The sequence below is a fragment of the Girardinichthys multiradiatus genome, chromosome 21 (genome assembly GCF_021462225.1).
Source record: "Girardinichthys multiradiatus isolate DD_20200921_A chromosome 21, DD_fGirMul_XY1, whole genome shotgun sequence".
NCBI lineage: Eukaryota > Metazoa > Chordata > Actinopteri > Cyprinodontiformes > Goodeidae > Girardinichthys > Girardinichthys multiradiatus.
The window spans coordinates 41825857-41832403 of NC_061813.1; positions in this window are offsets into that span (position 1 = coordinate 41825857).

The following is a 6547-nucleotide window of genomic DNA, read 5'->3' on the forward strand; positions in this document are numbered from 1 at the left end:
TACTAAAAATAACCTGGGTACTACCTTCAGTGAATACTAAAAATAACCTGGGTACTGCATTCAGTGAATACTAAAAATAACCTGGGTACTGCATTCAGTAAATACTAAAAATAACCTGGGTACTGCATTCAGTAAATACTGCAAATAACCTAGATACTACTTTCAGTGAAAACTGCAAACAACCTGGTTACTACCTTCAGTACATACTACAAATAACCTGGGTACTGCTTTAAGTAAATACTGCAAATAACCTGGGTACTACCTTCAGTAAATACTAAAAATAACCTGGGTACTACCTTCGGTAAATACTAAAAATAACCTGGGTACTGCATTCAGTAAATACTGCAAATAAGCTGGGTACTGCCTTCAGTAAATACTGCAAATAACCTGGGTACTACTTTCAGTAAATACTGCAAATAACATGGGTACTACCTTCAGTAAATACTAAAAATAACCTGGGTACTACCTTCAGTAAATACTAAAAATAACCTGGGTACTACCTTCGGTAAATACTAAAAATAACCTGGGTACTGCATTCAGTAAATACTGCAAATAAGCTGGGTACTGCCTTCAGTAAATACTGCAAATAACCTAGATACTACTTTCAGTGAAAACTGCAAACAACCTGGTTACTACCTTCAGTACATACTACAAATAACCTGGGTACTGCTTTAAGTAAATACTGCAAATAACCTGGGTACTACCTTCAGTAAATACTGCAAATAACCTGGTTACTATCTTCAGTAAATACTAAAAATAACCTGGGTACTGCCTTCAGTAAATACTAAAAATAACCTGGGTACTACATTCAGTAAATACTAAAAATAACCTCAGTCCCACCGGGAGGAGGCCCAGGACACGCTGGAGGGACTATGTCTCTCGGCTGGCCTGGAAACGCCTTGGGCTCCCCCTGGAGGAACTGGAGGAGGTGTCTGGAGAGAGGGACGTCTGGGTGTCTCTGCTGAGTCTGCTGCCCCCGCGACCCGGTCCCGGATAAGCGGAAGACGACGAGTACGAGTAAAAATAACCTGGGTACTACCTTCAGTGAAAACTGCAAACAACCTGGTTACTACCTTCAGAAATACTGCAAATAACCTAGGTACTACCTGCAGTAAATACTGGAAATAACCTGGTTACTACCTTCAGTAAATACTGCAAATAACCTGGTTAGTACTTTCAGTAAATACTGCAAATAACCTGGTTACTACCTTCAGTAAATACTGGAAATAACCTGGTTACTGCATTCAGTAAATACTAAAAATAACCTGGGTACTGCATTCAGTAAATACTGCAAATAACCTGGTTACTATCTTCAGTAAATACTAAAAATAACCTGGGTACTGCCTTCAGTAAATACTAAAAATAACCTGGGTACTACATTCAGTAAATACTAAAAATAACCTCAGTCCAACCGGGAGGAGGCCCAGGACACGCTGGAGGGACTATGTCTCTCGGCTGGCCTGCGAACGCCTTGGGCTCCCCCTGGAGGAACTGGAGGAGGTGTCTGGAGAGAGGGACGTCTGGGTGTCTCTGCTGAGTCTGCTGCCCCCGCGACCCGGTCCCGGATAAGCGGTTGACGACGAGTACGAGTAAAAATAACCTGGGTACTACCTTCAGTGAAAACTGCAAACAACCTGGTTACTACCTTCAGAAATACTGCAAATAACCTAGGTACTACCTGCAGTAAATACTGGAAATAACCTGGTTAGTACTTTCAGTAAATACTGCAAATAACCTGGTTACTACCTTCAGTAAATACTAAAAATAACCTGGGTACTACCTTCAGTAAATACTAATAATAACCTGGGTACTACCTTCAGTAAATACTAAAAATAACCTGGGTAATACATTCAGTAAATACCAAAAATAACCTGGGTACTACCTTCAGTAAATACTAAAAATAACCTCAGTCCCACCGGGAGGAGGCCCAGGACACGCTGGAGGGACTATGTCTCTCGGCTGGCCTGGGAACGCCTTGGGCTCCCCCTGGAGGAACTGGAGGAGGTGTCTGGAGAGAGGGACGTCTGGGCGTCCCTGTTGAGTCTGCTGCCCCCGCGACCCGGTCCCGGATAAGCGGAAGAAGACGAGTACGAGTAAAAATAACCTGGGTACTGCCTTCAGTAAATACTGCAAATAACCTGGGTACTACCTTCAGTAAATACTAAAAATAACCTGGGTACTGCCTTCAGTAAATACAGAAAATAACCTGGGTACTACTTTCAGTAAATACTGCAAATAACCTGGGTACTACTTTCAGTAAATACTGCAAAGAACCTGGGTACTACTTTCAGTAAATACTGCAAATAACCTAGATACTACTTTCAGTAAATACTGCAAATAACCTAGGTACTACTTTCAGTAAATACTGCAAATAACCTGGGTACTACATTCAGGCAATACGGCAAATAACCTGGGTATTACTTTCAGTAAATACTGCAAATAACCAGGGTACTGCCTTCAGTAAATACTGCAAATAACCTGGGTATTACTTTCAGGCAATACGGCAAATAACCTGGTTACTACGTTCAGTAAATACTGCAAAAAACCTGGGTACTACGTTCAGTAAATACTGCAAATAACCTGGTTACTACTTTCAGTAAATACTGCAAAAAACCTGGTTACTACCTTAAGTAAATACTGCAAATAACCTAGGTACTATTTTCGGTAAATACTGCAAATAACCTGGTTACTGCCTTCAGTAAATACTGCAAATAACCTGGGTACTACATTCAGTAAATACTAAAAATAACCTCAGTCCCACCGGGAGGAGGCCCAGGACACGCTGGAGGGACTATGTCTCTCGGCTGGCCTGGGAACGCCTTGGGCTCCCCCTGGAGGAACTGGAGGAGGTGTCTGGAGAGAGGGACGTCTGGGCGTCCCTGTTGAGTCTGCTGCCCCCGCGACCCGGTCCCGGATAAGCGGAAGATGACGAGTACGAGTAAAAATAACCTGGGTACTGCCTTCAGTAAATACTGCAAATAACCTGGGTACTGCCTTCAGTAAATACTGCAAATAACCTGGTTACTAATTTCAGTAAATACTGCAAATCACCTGGGTACTACTTTCAGTAAATTTTGCAAATAACCTGGTTACTACCTTCAGTGAAAACTGCAAACAACCTGGTTACTACCTTCAGTAAATACTGCAAATAACCTGGTTACTACTTTCAGTAAATACTGCAAATAACCTGGTTAGTACTTTCAGTAAATACTGCAAATAACCTAGGTACTACCTTCAGTAATTACTGCAAATAACCTGGGTACTACTTTCAGGCAATACGGCAAATAACCTGGGTACTACGTTCAGTAAATACTGCAAATAACCTGGTTACTACCTTAAGTAAATACTGCAAATCACCTGGGTACTACTTTCAGTAAATTCTGCAAATAACCTAGATACTACTTTCAGTAAATACTGCAAATAACCTGGTTACTACCTTCAGTAAATACTGCAAATAACCTAGGTACTATTTTCGGTAAATACTGTAAATAACCTGGGTACTGCCTTCAGTAAATACTGCAAATAACCTGGTTACTACCTTCAGTAAATACTGAAAATAACCTGGGTACTACGTTCAGTAAATACTGCAAATAACCTGGGTACTGCCTTCAGTAAATACTGCAAATAACCTGGTTACTACCTTCAGTAAATACTGCAAATAACCTGGTTACTACCTTCCGTAAATACTGCAAATAACCTGGTTACTACCTTCAGTAAATACTGCAAATCACCTGGGTACTACTTTCAGTAAATTCTGCAAATAACCTAGGTACTACTTTCAGTAAATACTGCAAATAACCTAGATACTACTTTCAGTAAATACTGCAAATAACCTAGATACTACTTTCAGAAAATACTGCAAATGACCTGGGTACTACTTTCAGTAAATACTGCAAATGACCTGGGTACTACCTTCAGTAAATACTCCAAATAACCTGGATACTACCTTCAGTAAATACTGTAAATAACCTGGGTACTACCTTAAGTAAATACTGCAAATAACCTGGGTACTACCTTCAGAAATACTGCAAATAACCTAGGTACTACTTTCAGTAAATACTGTAAATAACCTGGTTAGTACTTTTCGTAAATACTGGAAATAACCTGGTTACTACCTTCAGAAAATACTGCAAATAACCTGGTTAGTACTTTCAGTAAATACTGCAAATAACCTGGTTACTACCTTCAGTAAATACTGCAAATAACCTGGTTAGTACTTTCAGTAAATACTGCAAATAACCTGGGTACTGCCTTCAGTAAATACTACAAATAACCTGGGTACTACTTTCAGTAAATTCTGCAAATAACCTAGATACTACTTTCAGTGAAAACTGCAAACAACCTGGTTACTACCTTCAGTAAATACTGCAAATAACCTGGGTACTGCCTTCAGTAAATACTGCAAATAACCTAGGTACTACCTTCAGTAATTACTGCAAATAACCTGGGTACCACTTTCAGGCAATACGGCAAATAACCTGGGTATTACGTTCAGTAAATACTGCAAATAACCTGGTTACTACCTTCAGTAAATTCTGCAAATAACCTGGGTACTACCTTCAGTAAATACTGTAAATAACCTGAGTACTGCCTACAATAAATACTGCAAATAACCCAGATACTACTTTCAGTAAATTCTGCAAATAACCTAGGTACTACTTTCAGTAAATACTGCAAATAACCTAGATACTACTTTCAGTAAATACTGCAAATAACCTAGAGACTACTTTCAGAAAATTCTGCAAATAACCTGGTTACTACCTTCAGTAAATACTGCAAATAACCTGGTTAGTACTTTCAGTAAATACTGCAAATAACCTGGTTACTACCTTCAGTAAATACTGCAAATAACCTGGTTAGTACTTTCAGTAAATACTGCAAATAACCTGGGTACTGCCTTCAGTAAATACTACAAATAACCTGGGTACTACTTTCAGTAAATTCTGCAAATAACCTAGATACTACTTTCAGTGAAAACTGCAAACAACCTGGTTACTACCTTCAGTAAATACTGCAAATAACCTGGGTACTGCCTTCAGTAAATACTGCAAATAACCTAGGTACTACCTTCAGTAATTACTGCAAATAACCTGGGTACCACTTTCAGGCAATACGGCAAATAACCTGGGTATTACGTTCAGTAAATACTGCAAATAACCTGGTTACTACCTTCAGTAAATTCTGCAAATAACCTGGATACTACCTTCAGTAAATACTGTAAATAACCTGGGTACTACCTTAAGTAAATACTGCAAATAACCTGGGTACTACCTTCAGAAATACTGCAAATAACCTAGGTACTACTTTCAGTAAATACTGTAAATAACCTGGTTAGTACTTTTCGTAAATACTGGAAATAACCTGGTTACTACCTTCAGTAAATACTGCAAATAACCTGGTTAGTACTTTCAGTAAATACTGCAAATAACCTGGTTACTACCTTCAGTAAATACTGCAAATAACCTGGTTAGTACTTTCAGTAAATACTGCAAATAACCTGGGTACTGCCTTCAGTAAATACTACAAATAACCTGGGTACTACTTTCAGTAAATTCTGCAAATAACCTAGATACTACTTTCAGTGAAAACTGCAAACAACCTGGTTACTACCTTCAGTAAATACTGCAAATAACCTGGGTACTGCCTTCAGGAAATACTGCAAATAACCTAGGTACTACCTTCAGTAATTACTGCAAATAACCTGGGTACCACTTTCAGGCAATACGGCAAATAACCTGGGTATTACGTTCAGTAAATACTGCAAATAACCTGGTTACTACCTTCAGTAAATTCTGCAAATAACCTGGGTACTACCTTCAGTAAATACTGTAAATAACCTGAGTACTGCCTACAATAAATACTGCAAATAACCCAGATACTACTTTCAGTAAATTCTGCAAATAACCTAGGTACTACTTTCAGTAAATACTGCAAATAACCTAGATACTACTTTCAGTAAATACTGCAAATAACCTAGATACTACTTTCAGAAAATACTGCAAATGACCTGGGTACTACCTTCAGTAAATACTCCAAATAACCTGGGTACTACCTTCAGTAAATACTGTAAATAACCTGGGTACTGCCTTCAGTAAATACTGCAAATAACCTGGTTACTACCTTCAGTAAATACTGAAAATAACCTGGGTACTACGTTCAGTAAATACTGCAAATAACCTGGGTACTGCCTTCAGTAAATACTGCAAATAACCTGGTTACTACCTTCAGTAAATACTGCAAATAACCTAGGTACTACCTTCAGTAAATACTGCAAATAACCGGGTTAGTACTTTCAGTAAATACTGCAAATAACCTAGGTACTACTTTCAGTAAATACTGCAAATAACCTAGGTACTACTTTCAGTAAATACTGCAAATAACCTAGATACTACTTTCAGTAAATACTGGAAATAACCTGGTTACTACCTTCAGTAAATCCTGGAAATAACCTGGTTACTACCTTCAGTAAATACTGGAAATAACCTGGTTAGTACTTTCAGTAAATACTGCAAATAACCTGGTTATTACCTTCAGTAAATACTGCAAA